At 43.7% G+C, this 21,682-nt stretch overlaps 1 protein-coding gene across 2 annotated transcripts in view; it reads right to left on the bottom strand.

Annotated features, from left to right (window-relative positions):
* The window catches only part of LOC134602755 (claudin-8-like), a 55,715-nt gene that overhangs the window by 5,564 nt on the left and 28,469 nt on the right, over nt 1-21,682 (bottom strand). The window contains exons 1-2 of one of the 2 annotated variants that reach the window (XM_063448055.1): nt 17,362-17,377; nt 9,760-9,826 (exon numbers count right to left, since the gene is read on the bottom strand). The gene's annotated coding sequence lies outside the window, so the exon portion shown is untranslated. Of the gene's footprint in view, nt 1-9,759; nt 9,827-17,361; nt 17,378-21,682 lie in introns of those variants that run through there. The other variant, XM_063448063.1, reaches the window with a different exon arrangement.

Raw genomic sequence — 21,682 nt, 5'->3', positions numbered from 1 at the left:
CTGAAACTGCTATGTTTACAGCAGGCAGGGTTGACCCTACATGGACCTGGCACCCAGACCACTTCATTGAGCTGAAGTGATCTGGGGGCCTATAGTGGTCCTTTAAGAAAAGAAGGTACTTAGAGTTATGGCGTACCTGCAATAAAGATGCTGTAAGACCACTCATTCTCAGACAGGTTAAAATAGTGTTTAAGTCCAGTTTGTATAAGGGTTATGGTATACACTGTAACCCCAAGCTCAACGGGCAATTGCCCCCCCCCCCCCCCCCAAGATTCTCCCCTGCCGGCTAATGTAGGGCTGGCATTGTCCAAGTGCCAGCACTGCAATGTGCCTGCGGACCTGGGAGGGAGATTAGAGATCCCCGGTCCGCAGTCACGGTGCTGGCAGCCAGCAGGGGAGGGAGAGAGGACACGGGACCTCAGCCTGCAGCTCCTCCGGGTCCTACTCTCGCAAGCACGGAGCGTTGCCACAGTTACCACGGCAACGCTCCAAATCTCGCGCGAGTGAACTCTAGCCCTGGAGCTACGGGCTAGAGTTCACTCTAACCACTGGGACCACCAGGGATTCCCCACGGACCACCAGGGATTCAGAAATGTTCCCCCCTCCTCCCAGTAAAGGAAAGAAGGGAGGGGGGTCATAAATATATTTATTTTATTAAATAAAAAAAAATATTAAAAAGCCTCCCTGGGGGGGCGGGGCCTGGCAGCTGAACGAGGCAGACATGCAAAGCCAGAACTCCTCGACAAAAAGCTTGATTCTAACCATAAACCAAGGATTGTGACCCCAATCTTCGACAATAATTCTGCCCTAGCTACTAACCCACGCGAGGCAAGCAGGGTGAACGCGTAGAAGACAACAGGTGGTGTGATACCAGCACTGCCAGCGTCCAAGGCCTACTGCGTTGGGGTGGTGGAGACAGCCGCTCCTCCACCTCACTCAGCTCCTGCCTATCGCTGTGCCCTGATACCCCCCCCCCCCCCCCTGGACCGGTGGGGGATATCCTGGTCCCCACTGGTGGACTGACTTAAGGCAGTGGAACGCAACTGTTGAGAGCAAACAGCGGCATTACCTGTGTGCCCAAATCACCGTAACCAACTTTGTAAGATGGCTGCCGCAGCAACCAAGGCCTTCCAAGAGGCAGGGATAGAAAAGGTCTTCGAGCGCTTCTGGTCTCAATTCTGGGCTACAATGGACAAAAAGCAGAGAGGGAGGCGGTGAAAAGCTCCGTTCTAACAAACCCTAGAAGAGCCCTCAACCCACAGCCTGCTGTACATGGCCGCAACATCGCTCCGACAGCAAGAAGGAGGAGGAGAAAGAAGCGGCGTGTACCTAATTTACGGAGGCTCAGCGCTGCTGGCATCCGCAGCTCACCTAAACCTCATCATGACCGCCTGCAGGGCTCAACTCTTCGACCAGCGCAAGATCCCTCAAGGGCCGGGGGTCAGAAAGGAACTATACGCAAGCATGGAATTGCAACCTTGTGCCCGACTCTCCCCAGCTGCGTGACGGATCCTCACTCCAGGCGGCACGTACCGGTGAACGGGACACTTGGCCTCTATGAACTATCAGTGTGCGCTGTCAGCTTGCCGATCACTGGGATAGGCTGAGCGGGAATTGTGTACAGCGGGCATGTATTCGTTCTAAGTTCCCTCTGAGATAAACATGCCCACTGCCTCCCGAACTATCCCATCTGTCACGGGTTACACTTAGCTCCAGAGGGCTTCACCTAGTCACCAGGTTGCCAGTGGTGATATTATCAATGGAAATGTCAGCTACTATAGCGAGATACACTCCCTGTGTTCCCTTAACTCCCCACTGACATTTTCCCTACGATACTCCTGACGTACCTGGGCTACCCTCTCCTGTCCAGACCACTTTTACAGTCAATCCATGTAAGTTGTTTAGAAAATATTCCTGATTTTACGCTTCCGACACCCTCATAATGTTTGTTTCACTATTTTGAACCTACTCTGACACTACTAAAAATCGGGCTGTTAGCTGTTGCCATGCAAATGCTTAATCTGTATTGTCTCTCTAGCTAGTACTTACTATTGTGGCAATCCAAGCCTGTTTATAACTCGCAGATACACTGTTGGTTTATCTCTATACTTAAAAATGTGCCAAAACTTAAATGCCACACTTGTAAAAACGCTGTAATATTGCCAGGCTTGCATATGCTACTGTGGCATTGTGAGTTGCTTTGTCCATTCATGCACACAAAAATAAAGAATTTAAAAAGCCTCCCTACCCTCCTTCCCCTCCATACACACACTGTCCCACAAACACTGCCCCCATACACACACTGCACACCCATAGACACATTTCGCCCCCACACAAAGACATTGCCCAACACACACTGCCCCACACACACACTGCCCCTAAACACACTACTGCCCCCACCCATACACACATTGCCACACACACATTGCCCCCATACACACACAGTGCCCTACACACACTACTGTCCCCCCCTACACACATTGCCCCACACACACACTGCCCCACACATACATACAGTGCCCCCCATACACACATTGCCCCCCCATACTCACAAAGCCACCCATACACACATTGCCACACATACACACATTGCCCCACATACACACATTGCCCCCCCACACACATACAGTGCCCTCCCATACACACATATACAGTGCCCCCCATACACACACTGTCCCAAACACACATACAGTGCCCCCATACAAAGACTGCCCCACATACACACACTGTCCCAAACACACATACAGTGCCCCCCCATACACAGACTGCCCCCACACACACACACAGTGCTCCCCCATACACACACTGCCCCACACTCATATACAGTGTCCCCCCATACACACACTGCCCCAAACACACACACACTGCAACTCTCACACACATTGTCCCCCTCACATACACATTGCACCGCTCACACACACTGCCCCACACATACACTGCCCCCTAACACACACACTGCAACCCTGACATGCACTGCCGTCCTCACGCACTCGCACACACTTCACCACTCACACACACACACACACACACAGCACCTTTCACACACGCTTCACCCCTAACACATACCACTGCTCCTATGCCCTATATCCCAGCAGACCCCAAGTAAGTTGGCAAACTGTTTTTAAACGGTTTGACTACTTACTCTGGGATGGGATACTGGCACTACTGGCACCATAACTACTACACTGAGCTGTAGTGGTTATTGTGCCTGGATTATCTCTTTAAATAATCTACAAGTGCCCCTCCCGAGATCAGGCTCTGGAGCTGCCACTGTAAACAACTGGATCAATGCTACATCGTTATAGTATCACTATAGTGGCCGCTGCTGTTTTGAAGTTAACTGTTCAATATCAACATTTTCTAAGTGAATCTGCTTTCATTCTTTAGCTTAATTTACAGGACAACTGTGACCCTAAATAACCAGGTATCAAACAGCCAGCACAGAGAAATATTCAGTAACTGATTAAAACAGAAATCCAACATTATCTGCAAAATAAGCAAAGCCCAATATAATCCAGTCTGTTGCCACCTGAACAGCATTGTGAATATGTTTGTAAAATGTGTTTTATAAACAAACAGTAATCTGATGGTGATTCCTACTGGAACGATCATAGTTAGCATAAACATCTGAGCCACCAACTAATCCTAAACACAGCTCAATGTGCCATTATCCCCTTAAGGACCAAACTACTGGAATAACAGGGAATCATGACATGTCACACATGTCATGTGTCCTTAGGGGGTTAATGAAGAAGAGAGTAGTATTCAGTAAAGTGAGCATGTGGTGGAAGCTCGGTAGAAATTAAATTTAGTAGGCCGAGATTTCCACGTGGCATATGTGTAAATGTTGGTGTATCAGTTAGTCAGTTACACGTAGCTAAGATACAATCAACAGTGTACTGAGCAAGTGCAGGAATGCAAGAACTGAAAACACTTCCCCTCCTCAATTGTTCTGGGTGAGCCATGTGGTCTAACAGGTAAGGGAAGTTAGGCTTTGTTCAGCTGATTGGGTAAAGAGTATATGTGGGTAGAGTTAACTATAGGAGGAGCTATATGTCTATATCATGCATTTACACAGTCAGTTCTGGGCTCAGATCTTGTTGTATTTTGGTGACATTAGTCCCTCTGAGCCCCGGTTGGTGAATCGAATAAAGAATCTCTTCCTTCGTGAAGAAACCTGTGTCCACTTCTCTGTGCTTGGCTTCCGTCAGTTTCTCCGGTATCATTTGGTGCAATTGGCCGGGAAGCTCATCGTTAACGGTGGCTAAGAAGCAGAGGCGTGAGACGGTCTATCTTTGCCCACGCTCCCTACGGCTGCACCCCTGAACTTCTGCGTGGACCTCCTTTCGTCTCGGCGCCACGGGTCTGTTGTCCAGGAGATCATCAGCCTCTACGTAGTAAGTGCTGGGGTGCCCCCGTCGATGAGTGTGAACCCAGGTTCAGGAACGAGGAGGTAAGACGACTACTGTTTTAGACGGTGGACCCACTAGGGGTATTGGATACCGATTGTGCGGTAGGCCCATAAGGGGTTATTTGTGTATGGAATCTGCCCCCTCAGTAGAGGGAAGGAGCGAAGGCGCACCGCTCGTAATTAAACGCCTCGTAGTCAGCCCGTTTAATTTTGGTTTGGAGTCAGGCTGGGTTCTGTGTAAATAGCCCAAGCCGGACACCGGTGTCTTGTCTAGACTAGTGTTCTAGGGTGTATATTACGTTCGCTAGGTCGGAGGGAACGGGAGACTAAGCGGCGTCTGTGTAAATTCGGTCCGCTAGATCTCAACCTATCTTGGCTAAGTGGGAAGGCGTGTAAATTTGGAACCCACTAGATTTTTGATAGAGTATATAGACTAAGAGGGTGCTGTTGTAAATTCCGCCCTCTAGTTCGCTATATGTGGTGCTTGGGCAGCGTGGCTAACCAAAACGGATGTAAATAGTTTTAGGTAGTCCATCAAGGTACTGGCCAATAGATTAGTTGGGACTTGTAAATGTGTTAAAGATTGTTGTAGTAGTGTGTATATCTTGCTAGATAGCGTGAGCTCTGCCGTCTAGCGAGAGTGTGAATAGTGTGTAACTGTATTATAGCGCACGGTACCATAACCATGTATAATTACTGATACTGTAAATAACTACTAATAACTGTTGTCTATGTTGTATGTTTAACACCATAACCACTACTAATTGAACTGTGACTTTAAATTGTACTCTAACCAATGCTAACCGTACTATAACTACTGTTTGTAAAGACGATGTTACTGGGGTGTGTTATAGACGGGTAATTTAGATATAGGGAATTATAGCGTGGGTGACTGTATAGTTTCGCCAAGAGGCACAGTAATAGTTATTTAGTGACTGGTGTAACAGCTGTGTGTGTACGGGAATTCCCTGTATGTTTTGTTGTGTGCGTTTGACCTAGCAACTGTACCACGTGGTGCTGTTGCCAAGGAAATGAGTGTGACTGTTGGAGGTGTGTTTGTTGTGTTTCTTTGAATTAGACGCTCCGTTGTTACTTATGGGTGCGTCGGATTCAAAGAAACTTTAAAAAGGGATATAATGTGTGTGATTTTGGGGTTAAATTGGCTCCAAATCACCTGACTACCTTATGTAGTAGAGAATGGCCTCTGTGGTAATCTGTCTTGATTTAAATCTAGTGCAGCGTGTACATGTGGTTGTATCTATTATGCTTGAATTCTATGACCAGTTTCCATATTTTGACTGTTAAAACAGTTTGTGCTACTAGATGGTTACCAAAACTGGTTTGTCCATCCCCAATGGAATCTGACCATCCCTCGACTAAATTCTTTAGCAAGAACTGGTGCAGCTGGTATGTCCACCTGTGCTTTAAGCCCTCCTATTTCTGTGCCTACCTACCCCCCAACTGGTTCTTTGTACCATGAGGCCCTTTTTGGTGGAAGGGTATTTTAGTGTTTTTTTATTATTGTTCAGTTTTATTATTAGCAGTCAAAATTGTGAGGAGAATTATTAATAACAGTAACTGAGTCCACTGATAATACCATAATCACTGAAAACACCATAATCACTGAAAACACCATAACCACTGACAATACCATAACCACTGATAATACCATAATCACTGAAAACACCATAACCACTGATAATACCATAATCACTGAAAACACCATAACCACTGATAATACCATAACCACTGGAAACACCATAACCACTGACATAACACTATAATTACTGAGCATTGTGTGCCTTTAGTAACAGTAAATTAGTTTTGAAATACAACTGGATGAAATGGTCAATGGTATAGGCGCTGGAATACACTTTTACCATTTTTGGTTACTGGTCAGGCTCCTCCTAGCCCTGTCCGAAACATTTTGTTAACCGAGTTACTGACCAGTAAAATTAATTTATCCATTTCCACCTACCTCACCACTCCCCGACCGGAACCTATGACTAAACAACCCTAAGTCCCACCCTAACCTGACAAATGACCGTTGCCCTCCAACTTTGACATTTACAAATGCCACTGCAGCTTACCCCTGGTCCACCACACATTGATATTAATGGTCAATTACAGTTGGCAGACCCTGTATTTGTTTATGTCCCTTTCACCATGACTGATCTGTTTAATTGGAAGACCCATAATTCCTTTACGAAAGCCTACGAGTCACCTAGTGCTTTCTATGAGAGATTGCTGGAGTCATATAGATTATATACTCCTTTTAATCCAGAGGCCCCTGAGAACTCTCGAATGAACAACTCAGCATTTGTCAGCCAGACCCAAGGTGATATCAAAAGAAAATTGCTAAAGTTAAAGGGATTTGTAGGAATGTCCATATCACAGTTAATGGAAATTGCAAGTCAGGTGTATATGAACAGGGAGATTGAAACAAAGCAGGAGGAAGAACGTAAAATGAGGATGAAGGCAGATATGCTAGCTGTAGCTATCATAAGTGTAGAGAGACAGGGAAGGGAGGTGAATAGAGGAGTTGAGAATAGGCTGAGTAAGGGAGGAAGTAGGAATCACTGTGCGTATTGTAGAGAGGAAGGATATTGGAAAAGTGACTGCCCACAGAGGGAATATAAAGCAAGTTATAGATAAGACAAGAGAGAAGGTTACGAGATGGTTACAGAGGTGGCTATAGAGAAAGTCTTGGAGGGAATGACAGTAGTAACAGAGGAGGTGTTCAGGGAAGTAGATACTATTCCCCTACCCAGAGATTAAGGGATAGAGAAGATAGAGATTTTGCCGGTCTGGCTGACACTGTCATGGAAGACTATTGATACCGACTGGGCTCCATCCCCCTTTAGCCGAGTGCAGCCTATGGTCAATGTATCAATAGAGGGAAAGAGGAGCGCTTTCATGATTGACACTGGTGCTGAGTACTCTGTGGTAACTAACCTAGTTGCTCCTCCTTCAGGAAGACTATAACTATGATAGGAGCTACTGGGAAAAGCGCTGCTAGACCAATTCTCAGGAGTCATACTTGTATTCTAGGAGGCCATTTTGTTAAGCACCAGTTCCTATATATGCTGGAGTGTCCAGTTCAGCTTCTAGGACGAGATCTATTATCAAAGCTTCAAGCCCAGATAGCTTTTAAACCCAACGGATCAACGTATCTGAAGTTTAATAGATCACCAGGCATAATATCAGTATCGGTGCAAAGGGAAGAAGAATGGCACTTCTACTCTATAATAACAAATACAGACCCTAAGAGTGATGAATCCTTATTTGACATTTCAAGAATATGGACAGAGAATAATCCTCCAGGACTTGCTCGCAATATTCCACCAATACACATTGAATTAAAGCTTGGAGCGTATCCTGTTAGCCTTAGTTAGTACCATATATTATAGAGGGCTAAGAAAAATATACAAACCTATGTTGATAAGTGTGTAAAGTATGACATCCTAAAATTTGTACCTCCCCTTGGAACACTCCATTATTACCTGTTCAGAAACTGGGATCAGATGAGTATCATCCTGTACAAGATCTAAAAGCAGTTAATAATGCAGTAGTCAATATACACCCAGTGGTACCCATCCCCTATAATCTGCTTGCTTTAATACCAGGTGGGGCAACCTACTATACCTTCCTAGACCTCAAAGATGCTTTCTTTTGTTTCTGGGGTACTGCTGAAAAATTATGTATGGGCATCTACCTTCCATACTTGGTAACTTAAGGGGGGATTTGAGTCAGTTGGGAGAAGGAATTACCCGGCAGCAGGTTGTAGAGTTGGGTAAAACTATGGAGGAGGTACAGAAATGGGTACAAGATTACCTGTGAATATTTATCCACCTGTTCATTCTTACCATCCAGGGGATCAAGTGTGGATAAAAGAATGGAACACTGTTCCATTAGGTTCCAAGTGGAGAGGTCCCTATGTTGTTCTTTTATCTACCCCAACAGTTGTAAAGGTTGTAGAAGTGACTCCGTGGATTCATCACTCTAGGGTAAAAACCAGTGGCAGATTCCTGACAAGCTACCATAGATCCAGAGAATCCTTGCAAGATCCGGTTAAAGCGTGTGACCCAGTTGGATTAAAAGTGTTTTTTGCGAAGAGAATATTGTTAAAAGGGAACATCAACAAAGATCTACAAGTAGGTGTTTTGACGGCCACAATAAAGCCTGACCACCTACCAACGTTAAGCCAGAGGAAAAACCTCTGTGAAGAAAAGTGAGGATCAGGAAGGACTCCATTCCCTGCAGCCCTCACATCCTGGAAGCTGAGGTGCCATCACACGGTCGAAGAGTCAGGACAAAGATGTCAGGAGTGATGTGTTTGATAATGTGTATATTTGTGTTTTTTAATTATTCAGGAAGGTAGAGGTACCAACACACGAGGCTGTGAGGTTTGCATTAAGACTACGAAAACAGGCAATCATATTTCCCAGACCCTTATTTGGCATTCACAATATGAGTGTAAAGGACATGTATCTAAGTGTAGATACTTGAGTATAGATTATAGTGTATGCCATCTAAGAGCAGGAGAACCTCGGTGTTTTAGTCCAGAGTATCAACCCCGTACAATTTGGTTGACCCTTCGGAATGGAGACTCACAGGGGACCCTGATAAATAAGACCATACTAGAAACCATACATTCTTCAGGTGTTCTGCTATTTGATGCATGTAAGGCGATATCAGGTGGTAGGAAACCGTGGAATGTATGTGGTGATCTTAAATGGGAAAGAACGTATGGGTCTAATGATAAATATATTTGCCCCAGTAGTAAGTACAAATATATGGATCCAAAGTGCCCAAATAAAGATATAATTATTGTCCGTATTGGTCCTGTGTAGGGTGGGCAACTTGGGGACAGACAGTAGATAAGGATATGATCGTCACTAAATTGCCTACCAAACCATATTGTAAGTCTAGGGAGTGTGCTTGGCTTCCGTCAGTTTCTCCGGTATCAAGCATGCAAAGTGAATTCAGAGTGAGTTTCAAATTTAAGGCCAAAATAGCTGAACTGAATGCACAGCTGACTCAGAGAATTTATCCAGTTTGGCTAATTTCACCTTTAATCTGAAATTCACTTTGAATTCTCACTTTACTAAATAACACTGCTAGATTGCCAAGCCACTGGCTATCTAAAAATCTGCCCCAGGCGGTAATGCTGTCTTTATCCTAGATAAATATGTTCTTTGGCGCAAAGGCTATCGTGTTATCGCAGATGTCATATCTCGGGTCTATAGGTATCCATGCTTTACCCTTTCATTCGATCTCCTTGCAAATAAGAGGTTTCAGTAACCCTTTGCTGGCCTTAAAACTACAAGAGTTTTGCTATTACTTACTTGAACTATTTCAGCCGCGCTTGTACTGCAAGTGCTTCTACCAGGCCATTAAACATAGTAACAGTACCTGGAAACAGAATGGAACATGTATTTATGATCAAGGACTGACAGACTGTTGACATGTATTAACAACCAAACCCTGTGCCAGTGAAACAAGCCTCTCTGTACTTGTTGATGTATTTCTAAAACAGAGTTAATACATAACTAAATTCCACCTTCTGCTTATTTGGAGAGAGGCCATGAAAGTGAGCTACAATGGATTCTTTTTCTTCCTCTCAGAGACATAATGAGAGGAAATGTATTTACACAATGTCAGTCACGTATTAAAGATCATTAGTTAGCTAGGATTTAATGTGACTTGCTGCTTCCCAAGCTTGTTAGTGATCTGAATTAAAGGGTCCCAATTTAACCCCTTAAGGATAAGTGACATGTGTGACATGTCATGATTCCCTTTTATTCCAGAAGTTTGGTCCTTAAGGGGTTAAACGGGCATTCCTGCATAGCTGACCTCCACTTTTAATTATATTTTTTGTATCATTTATCACAAAACATTTCAAGAAAATAAACATAAAACACGCATACATAAAATTAAACATACCAGACCATGGGTAGGGGTACAGATAATACAATGTGTTGACTTATATTTAGATTAGGCATGTCCATATCCAACCAGCTGGTCGCGGGCCGCATGCGGCCCTTAACCGCTTTTGTTGTGGCCAGTTGCCGTCCAGGTTGTGTATGTGATTGTGTGTATATGTCTCTGTGATTGTATGTGTGCATGCGTGGGTCTGGAATTGTGTGTCTGTATATCTGTGATTGTGTGTGGTTATGTGTATGTGTATATACATGTGTTGTATTTAGTAGATAGCTCCCTAATTTGGTATCTTTAAATATGGCAATCGCACGTAAGGATAACAAATAGGGGAGTTACCTACTAAACAACTTACATTCCAGATTTAGGCCGGAAAGTCACAATTTCAGGGTCCCGTCCCCAAAAGCGAGACACCAGGGTCCACAAAAAGCGTAGCAGAGGTGCATGATAAGAAGTGCTATGTTCAAGGCACTAGGACCATGCAGCGAGCACTGAAACCGGTGCTTTCGACCATGCAGCGAGCACTGAAACCGGTGCTTTCGACCATGCAGCGAGTACTGAAACCGGTGCTTTCGACCATGCAGCGAGCACTGAAACCGGTGCTTTTGACCATGCAGCGAGCACTGAAACCGGTGCTTTCGACCATGCAGCGAGTACTGAAACCGGTGCTTTCGACCATGCAGCGAGTACTGAAACCGGTGCTTTCGACCATGCAGCGAGCACTGAAACCGGTGCTTTCGACCATGCAGCGAGCACTGAAACCGGTGCTTTCGACCATGCAGCGAGTACTGAAACCGGTGCTTTCGACCATGCAGCGAGTACTGAAACCGGTGGGTTGGACCATGCAGCGAGCACTGAAACCGGTGGGTTGGACCATGCAGCGAGTACTGAAACCGGTGGGTTGGACCATGCAGCGAGTACTGAAACCGGTGGGTTGGACCATGCAGCGAGTACTGAAACCGGTGGGTTGGACCATGCAGCGAGTACTGAAACCGGTGGGTTGGACCATGCAGCGAGTACTGAAACCGGTGGGTTGGACCATGCAGCGAGTACTGAAACCGGTGGGTTGGACCATGCAGCGAGTACTGAAACCGGTGGGTTGGACCATTGTCAGGATCGGGACAGGGATCCAACAAGCAGAGTACAAACAGTAGCCATATACGTATACCGGACCTTAGAATGGCCGGACTAACGTAAGTAGTACAGTATAGAATGGTCAAAGACAAGCCGAGGTCGAGGGTAACAGAAGACAGGTAAGCGAGAGACAAGCCGAATCAAGGGTAACAGAGATAAGCAGAGTAAGGTAAACAAGCCGGGTCAAAACCAAAAGGGATAATAGAATACACAAGCACTGAGTGACTAGAACAAGCTAGAACCACGACAGGGCAATGAGCTAATGAACGAAGCTCTGTTAAATACCCTGTTCAGAGCAGTAACCACGCCTCCGAGGCGTCCTGATTGGTCCTGCAGCAATTGAGTGACAGGTCGTTCCGGAGGAGTGTCCTGATGACAACTTCCTGCCTAGATGCTGTAAAAGGCAGTCACTCCCTCGTGGCCGGCCTTGCATGGCCGGATAGACCGTGGGGAAGGGAGCCATCAGGCCGTCTGGATGGAGGAACAGCTAAGTCTCTACCTCTTTCGGAGGTAGAGACCGCAGGTACCCTGACAACCATGCAGCGAGCACTGAAACCGGTGGGTTGGACCATGCAGCGAGTACTGAAACCGGTGGGTTGGACCATTCAGCGAGCACTGAAACCGGTGGGTTGGACCATGCAGCGAGTACTGAAACCGGTGGGTTGGACCATGCAGCGAGTACTGAAACCGGTGGGTTGGACCATGCAGCGAGTACTGAAACCGGTGGGTTGGACCATGCAGCGAGTACTGAAACCGGTGGGTTGGACCATGCAGCGAGTACTGAAACCGGTGGGTTGGACCATGCAGCGAGCACTGAAACCAGTGGATTGGCCTCCTTCATACACAGCAGACTGACCTGCCAGTTCTCACCGCCTCTTTTGGGTAGTGCCAGTGTGCCCTGTCATCCCACTTCATGGGACTCTGATGTTGGGGGTATGCTACAGTGTATATTATTTTTTCAATTATTCTTTAATTCGTTATCTTTATGTATATGGAATAGCATACACAATGTTATTTCTTCCTGAAATTGTTTTACATTAAAAGGATTATTCCCTAAAGTAGGAGATCAAAGTGAGTTTTAAATTTGAGCTAGAACTAGCCGAATTGCAAACATTCTCTAAGTCAGCTATGCTTCCATTTCGGCTACTCTGGCCTTATATTTTGAATTCTTACTTTATTGAATAAGGAACACTTTCACCTAAATAAATATAATAGCTTGTTATGAAACAATTTAAAAATGGAATGAAATAAAAACTCACTTCCCCGCACTCTGACTCCTCTCCTACAACTGTCCAAAATAACCCACTAAGCCCTCAGTGAATACTTTGTTAGCAACCTACTTTTCTACCCTACCTTTACCCTTTGTGTCACTATATCCCACTCCCTCTAGCATGTAAGCTCATTGAGCAGGGCCCTCCATCCCTCTGTTACTGTGCGTCCAGTTGTCTGGTTACAATTACGTGGCTGCCAGTCCACCCATTGTGCTGCGTTACGGAATTTGCTGGCGCTATATACATAAGAAAATAATAATAATAATAATGCAAAGTGTTTATTGCACATTAATTAATGCAACTCAATAACAGGAACAATAAATTACAAATAGTTTGAAATTCAACCAGGGACAGCTCTATGCAATATAAGCATTATATTGAGCTTTATAGACAGCAATATTTAGTAGGCAATGCTTCTAGTAGCTAATTTAAGCATTCCTACTTGAAAAATATATCAAATATAAATAAGCTTACATTTTACTTGCATATGCTTCTTTTTATATCAGCAAGTTTGAGCAATGTGATAAGTACTAGCTAATGGTATTTCATCATCTTAACATTAGAATAAATTAAAAATAATAATAACAAACCGTGTTTTGTGTATTAATTCCCTGGTTTCTTTGATTTTTACAATTACATACTTTAATTAAAAATATATTACTTGTGTTTAATAGGTATATATTTAATAATGCATACAATACCCCCAGGAGTACAGATTTTCTATATGTACATAAAAAAAAAGCAATAACGTTAAACTTTACTTGTCCTATTTGCATATATTTGATTCTTCAGAAATGGCCAATAATGAAATAATTCAAAATATAATTGTATTCACTTCTCCAGTGTGTAATTGGTAATTAAGTGTTCTTCTCATTCAAAACTATTAGCCGACATTTTGATCATTAGCATGCACATAGTAGGTTATTGACCTTATTCTTGGTGTGCAGACTGTCACGTTGATTGTACTCTACCCCAGGGTGGGAAATAAAATGTTCTTCAGCTTTTACATATTTAAAGTGACAGGCAAGAGAGCTGTAGAAGTGTGAATGCGGTAATTGTTGGTGGAGACTCGAAGTGTCAAGCTGACTCAAGGTATGCTTAGGTTTCAGTCAAAGTGGTGGGTATGGTACCTATTCTCTAGTCTAGAGCTTCTTGTATTCTTAATCGGGTGACTCAATGTGCTTGAAAAAAGAGAGGCGCCTTGAGTTTCTTTTGTGATATATGCATCAAATGAGCTTTCTTTGATTTTAGAGGTAAGAGAATTCAGAAAGTTGTAATAGTCTCAGGCATAACACTTCCATTATCAAAGTCTAGGTTTAATAGACCAAAGGCATGTGTCAATCTTGGGAGATGTTATGGAGAATTAAATTGGTTAATCTAGATTTGTTTCTGTGGTAGAAAAATAAGTTGATCATGACTGACATTTGATAAATAAAAGAGCACTCAAAGCACCACGACAACTGCAAAGTTAGAACAATTTGACTGTTTACCTGGAATCCACAAAGTTACTACACAAAGTAACATCATGGCTATTAATTATTAAAGTATAGCCCACATTATTTTAAGCCCGTGGGTCAATCTTGCAGCAGTCTTTTCATAATACAGCCTTCCATTGAACCAATCAGTCACAATATTAAAGCCACTGACCAGTGACGTGAATAACATTGATTATATTGTTACAATGGCACCTGTCAAGGGGTGGGATATATTAGGCAGTAAGAACAGTCAGTTCTTCATGTTCATGTGTTGGAAGCAGAAAAAAATGGCAAGCAAAGAGATCTTGAAAAGGCCAAGTAGTAATGGCTTGATGACTGGGTCAGAGCATCTTGAAAATGACTAGTCTTTTGAGGTGTTCCCGGTATACAGGGGTTAGTACTTACCAAAAGTGGTGCAAGAGAGGACACCAGTGAACCGGCATCAGGGTGATGGGTGCCCAGGCCTCATTGATGCACGTGTGGATGGAAGGCTAGCCTGCCTGGTCCAATCACATAGAACAGCTACTATAGCTCAGAATGCTGATAAAACTGGCTGTCCATAATAGAGAGGTGTCAGAACACACAGTGTGCTGCATATGGGGCTGCCAGTCAGAGTGCCCATGATGGCCCCTGTCCACTGCCGAAAATGCCTTCATTGGGGATGTGAACATCAGAACTGGAACATGAAGCAATGAAAGAAGGTTGCCTGGTCTGATAAATCATGTTTTCTTTTAACTCAGGTGGATGACTGGGTGCGTGTGCATTGATTACCTGGGGAAAGAGGTGGCAGAAGGATGCACTAGGGGAAGAAGACAGGCCAACAGAGGAAGTGTTATGCTCTGGGTAATGTTTTGCTGGGTACTGACATTTATGTTAATGTTACTTTGACATGTACCACCTACCTGGAGATTGTTGCAAACCACATAGCCCCTTCAAAGCAATGGTATTTCCTAATGGCTGACACCTCTTTCAGCAGGATAATGCACCCTGCCACACTGCAAAAAAATGTCCAGGAATGGTTTGAGGAACATGACCAAGAGATCAAGTAGTTGCCGTGTACTTCAAATTCCCTAGATCTCAACCCGATAGAGCATCTGTGGGATGTGCTGGAACAACAAATCCAATCCATAGAGGCCCCACCTACCAACTTGCAGGATTTAAAGGATCTGCTGTTAATTTGGGGTTAACCAAGGAATGGTTTAACCCAGTGAGATAAGAGCGAGCCCAAGGGGCCTCCTGGCACCATAGCAACGTCATTCAGATTAAATTTATATGGTGCCTTAAGCAGCCTAAACTGTCATTTTAATTCTATTAGGTGGGATAAGGTAAGAAAAAAACTAAATAGTTAAAATAGAAGTTGAAAGGAAAAAAAATATTTTTCTAGTACACAGAATAATTATGCATGACAGAAGAAGCAAATGTGGACAATAAAATTCACAGAAGCTGAATTCACTCATTGTAATTGTGTTTGCTGTAAGCAAATATCATATTTTTTGTCTGACTCTACTTCTGTTATTATGCTGGATGTTTAGCCTCATTAAGTTAGGTTACTATTTGCATTTATACATTCATCAAGAACAAAGGAGTCAATGGTGCCAACATTGGGGCTTACAGGGATATGTAGTGAATTGAAAAATGAATTTACTAAATCTAGAACAAAATAACTTTGAAGGTAAAATGATCAAATTACATTATATTTTAGTTTGTATGTTTTAATTCTCTATAACACACATTTACGGGGTTTACGGATTTTGTCCAGATGGTGAAAATGACCAAATTCCAACCACGATTTTTATATTTATTAAAGCCAAATATGGTCGGGATTCGGACAGCAAGAGCTAATATGCAGTAATCGCACAAATGCATTTTGTGTCCGGGTTAAAATTGGTGCATTTGCATCGGAATCCATTACAAAATATAGGATTCATAGGATTCACAAAGCATTGACTTTAAACCGAATGTAGACCGAATGCATCCAACAGCACGGATTTTGCAGTCCAAAAAGCCTCCAATGCAGCCAGATGGTTTTGCCCCATTCCGTAAAGGGCTTTATGGAAAAACAACATGAGTCCAGGACACACTCAGGGTTATTTAATGAAGTTCAAATTGTTGGGAATTCAAAATAAATTTCAAACTCAAAGTCAAAACAACTGATCAGGAAAAACTCTTCAAGTCAACTATGCTTCTGGATCAGATGTTTTGGTCTCAAATTTGAAATTGACTTAGAATTCCCAACAATCCTCACTTTAGTAAATAACCCTCTTACTCTTAGACAAAGGACCCCAAGGCCCGCTTGCCTGGACAGGCATCACAAGCACTAAATGATTTTCAGTATATTGTATCAATGAAGATATGCTTGTTCTAAAAGGAGACTTTTCAGCCTGGTACCAGAACTGCTCAACTATTCTTACATTGACAAATTGTTCTGAATTAGCAAGAAGGACACCAGAGTTCCAATTAGTGACAAGGGCCCAAAATAAGGACTGCCCCCTTAATCTTGCAAGGTGGGTAAAACCTGCGAGGTACAAAAATGCCCATATTTTTCCAACAAATACCAAAATATCATTGCTTAGACTACCGGTTGTTTTTTCACTAGTTTCTGCAAGGAGGCATTCAACCTTTATGTAACTATAAATGTTTTCCTATATTGTTTTTCTCTAGCACAATAGAAGGAGCAGATATTTTCATTCCAGAAATACCCCATAATACAAGGCATCAAGCAGGTATACAGGAGGTAAACATTCCTCAATAGGACCCATCACTGACTCACCACTACAAAATAACCAAACTTCCTAATCTCTGCTCCTTCTACCTCACAAACTAAACAGACATTTCCTTTGTTTTCCCTATAAATGAAAGCCCGGTCTCTGGTTTCTGCTCTCGTATGGAGTGTTATGTGCCAAGAACTCACTGCTTGTTTTGGTGGAGAGGGGAGTCTGCAGGAAATAAATGTTGTTGAGAAAATTATTGTTTGCCAATTTTACATTCTGAGTTTGCATGCAGTACATTCTGGCTAAAAATGCGTTTTGTCTTCACTTACAAAATACATTGTATCAAACAATAAATCTGATTTAATCAACAAAATAAATTATTTTCCTTTCAAGAAAACATTATGAGTTACATAACAAACCTGTTCGGAGTATTCATACCGGCTTAAACCTGAGACAATGGAACGCAGTCAACAAAAAAGATATCCTGAATTGTAACCAGATATGGTCATATCACCCTGTGTGACCCCTTTGTCTGATGGGATGAAGCATGCAGTAGTGGTTATGGTGGCAGGAGTACCCCGGTGTACGCCCCAATTCATGTAAGAAGTCAAATAGTTTGCTAATGGTTTGATAACTTACTAGGGGTGCTCTGTGCAACTGTCACCTCCTCCATTGAGAGCCAGAACTCTCTGCTTTGAGAGCGATCAAGCATGTGATGCTCTTGGCCAATCAGCTGACCTTGTATGGCAGGACATAAGCACCATGCACGAGCTTACTGCTCTCAATGGAAAAGAGACCACACTAGGTGGACAAAAATATTTTTTTAGCACACAGTTTGACTACTTACATGGAGGGCAACAGTGCACCCCTGTAACCAAAACCACTAAAGTTCACTGTAGTAGTTATGGTGTTTGGAGTGTTCCTTTAAAGATGTTAGGTACAAGAGGATTCAATAAAATAGCATTTTTGTAATTAATTTTAATACAATATCCATCTTGAAATGCGTGCCAGTTGGGGGGCGGGGCCGGGCGGGCCGAGCTGAGCGGTCGCAGGACAGCTCAGCTCCTGCAAACAGGGCCACAAATAGCCCACAAATAGCCAACAAATCGCACTTTTGGGGAGAAATCCCGTCAATTACCTGTGAAGCGGACGGCCGCCGCAACGCTATCCCGCCCGACGGAGCCCGACACGCGTGAAGAGCCGGCGGACCCGGTCCTGCTTCCCCCCCACTGGACCGGGGGGGTGATCCCGGTCCAAACAAAACCAAGCCAGATTCCACTACTCTCGGAGACACCGCTGTCGTGTAGCCTGCGACCCGCACACAAGATGGCGGAGACCATGTGAGTACAACAGGCAACCTCGAGCAAAGGCCTACCAACTAGCCTTCATTTATCCCTGCACACGGGGCAGTGCCACACGGAGGCCCTCACACCCGGAGATACCCCTGGCATCTGACACCCACCAATTGCCACACCTGTGGATGCCATGTCAAGAGGCCCGCTCACTCTTCTTCTGAGCTGGGCGCTCACAGGGAGGGATCTCCCCCCCCCCCCCACCCACAGCCTGCCATACACCCAGGGAGAAGCTTGGGACCTGGAAGGAACCCTGGGCACACGGACCTGATGATGGGCCCAATGGCAAAAGGCAAGAGCACCTACACAGGCCTCAGGCCAAAGACCAGCGGCTCTCGACCGCAGAGCAGCCACCACAGGGAACGTGGCGTTGCAACACCCGCCCACAGCGACCGCCAGTGGACTCGGGGCGCAGTAACTCCAGACCCCAGTGGCGACCGAGCCTACGACACGTCCACACAGGCCTCCAGACCAACCTAGGCCTAGAGAGATACCTTCACCATAGCCTGCTATGAGGCAAGCCACTGAAGCCCAGCGACGGACACACACCACACGCACATCGGCGGGCTGATACTGAAGACCTGCAAGCCAGGAACCGGCATGGGCCAAAAGGGACTGTTCTGTGGACTCATAGTACCTTTTCTCTTTAAGTCTCACTGCAAGGACTCTCACCAACTCACGCTCTGGTTAACCAGATATGCCATCCCTCATTGGTTACTGAGTGGGCTACTATAAAGAAGCCTGCTGCCACTTCTGTCTCCCTGCTTAATGCATGGTATACTGTTGTCCATGATGAAGAGATGCTGTTGCTAGCTAGCCTAACGTGATCTTACATATTAGCATGTCTTTAATTCGAATGTAACCTATAGTTGTAATTTTACCCTGTCTCCCACTACCAAGCATGTACAGCTCTGACTTGGCGACAGTTCAGAGAGCATATTATCTGCTAACTGTACTTTGTATGTATGACTGCTGGACCAGGTTGACTGCGAATATACATCTTGCATATTATAAATCACAAACGTCTGACATATCTAGCTATCTGATAATGGCACATTCACGTAGTTTAGCCGGAACTTGCATGGAATTTCATGTTTACCAGTAGCCGACACTGCATACTCTTTTATGCCCTGATATACCACCTACTGTATTATCTATAGTGTGACATCACTACTTAGATCAGCAGTCACCGTAAAGCATGTACACCTATCACTCCCACATAGTCACGCAGACCCAGACCAACGTTTACACCTTAAAGCGAGGACACTCTACGTAAATGTTAAGCTACTGTTCTTAATCGATTGATATCCATCTGTAATATCTAATCAAAAAAAAAAAAAGTGCTCTGTCTATCTACTACCCAATGTAACAAACGCTTTGAAACCTACGTATGGAATGCCGTTGGGACACCATATGTAAGCATGTAACTACTATAAGCACTGCAAAAATAAAGATTTACAAAAAAAAAAAAGAAATGCTTGCCAGTTGATTGGGGCTAATGGAGAGTAATTAGAACTCTCGAAAAGTCTACACCTTGAGCACGCAATTCTATCAATCTCTGCTCATGTTTACACTTTGCTGCAGCATTTAAATGTAGGTTAAATGTTAAATATCTGGCTTCGGTGGCTTCAAAAAGGATCAAATCAAACCTTCCTCATTTGCACAATATAACCGAACATGAAAACAGCTTGTATCCCTGGCAGATATGATCGCACTGACTTCTGGCTTGTATTCTCAAACTTGGACTATCACAGGGCACTACACCTGTAATTCGAGAAAAACTGGAATAGTAACTAGAAAGGTGGTTTCAAAGTAACAAGGTGTGATTCTGACATTCTCTTTTGTGTAATACATTTGAATCTATTCATAGGTGTAAGATCTTTTTTTAGCAATATCAGTTTCATTCTATTTGAGTTGGAATGATAGGATTCCAATGGTTTTTACTGTATTTTCTATTGACCAAATAGAAGCCGCATTGAGCTGAATGGGTCCTTGCTATGCTCATTTGGATCTCACAGGAGCAGTGAGAGTCAAGTGACAATACCCTGTTCCAAATTATTATGCAAATTATATTTTTCTCATTTACCTAAATAATTGATGTAAATAACAGTCAGCATAATTCTCATGTTATCAACTATTAAGAGTACAATCCAAATTTTATTGAACAAACCTCCTAATGATAACAGTATTTTTTTAAACATAAAAAACTCACAATGCACTGTTCCAAATTATTACGCACAGTAAGTTTCAAAACACTTTATAGGTTGTAAAGAACTGAAAATTGTCATTTGTTGTGTTTGCAGCATATTTACTGAAATCAAAAGCTATTTCAATCAAACTTATAACAACATTTTAACTTTTTAAACATTTTAACAGGTCACGTTACATTTTAACATAGGAACCCTTATTTGATAGCAGCTTCACAAGTCTTGCATCCATTGAACTTGTGAGTTTTTGGACAGTTTCTGCTTGAATCTGTTTGCAAGATGTCAGAATAGCCTCCCAGAGCTGCTGTTTGGATGTAAACCTCATAGATCTTTTGCTTGAGGATGCTCCAAAGGTTCTCAATAGGATTGAGGTCAGGGGAGGATGGAGGCCACAAAATGACTTTCTCTTCTTTTATACCCATAGCAGCCATTAATGCAGAAGTATTCTTTGCAGCATGAGATGGTGCATTGTCATGCATGAAGATGATTTTATTACGGAAAGCATAGTTCTTCCTTCTGTACTAGGGAAGAAAGTGGTCAGTCAGAAAGTCCACATTCTTTGCAGAGGTCATCTTTACTCTTTCGGGGACCCTAAAGGGACCGGCCAGCTCTCTTCCCATGATTCCGGCCCAAAACATGACTGCACCACTGCCTTGCTGACGTCGCAGCCTTGTTGGAACAGGGTGGCTATCCACCAACCATCCACTACTCCATCCATCTGGACCATCCAGGGTTGCATGGCACTCATCAGTGAACTGGACTGTTTGAAAATTAGTCTTCATGTATTTTTCTGCCCAATGCAGCTGTTTCTGCTTGTGAGCATTGGTTATTGGTGCACGGATAAAAGGTTTATGCACAGTTGCAAGGCTCTGGAGGACTCTACACCTTGATGTCCGTGGGACTCCAGAGGCACCAGCAGCTTTTAAATATCTGTTTGCTGCTATGTAATGGTATTTTAGCAGCTGCTCTCTTGATCCGATGCATGGATCTGGCATAAATCTTCCTCAATGAGCCTTTATCTGCACAAACCCATCTGTGCTCTGAATCAGCCACAAATCTCTTAATAGTGTGATGATCACGCTTATGTTTTCGTGAAATATCTAATGTTGTAATACCTCGTCCAATGCATTGAACTATTTCACTCTTTTCGGCAGCAGATAGATCCTTTTTCTTCCCCATAT

The sequence above is a fragment of the Pelobates fuscus genome, chromosome 1 (assembly GCF_036172605.1).
Source record: "Pelobates fuscus isolate aPelFus1 chromosome 1, aPelFus1.pri, whole genome shotgun sequence".
NCBI classification, from domain to species: domain Eukaryota; kingdom Metazoa; phylum Chordata; class Amphibia; order Anura; family Pelobatidae; genus Pelobates; species Pelobates fuscus.
Note: the sequence above shows the minus strand (reverse complement) of the source record. Positions and strands in the feature narration are given on the sequence as shown.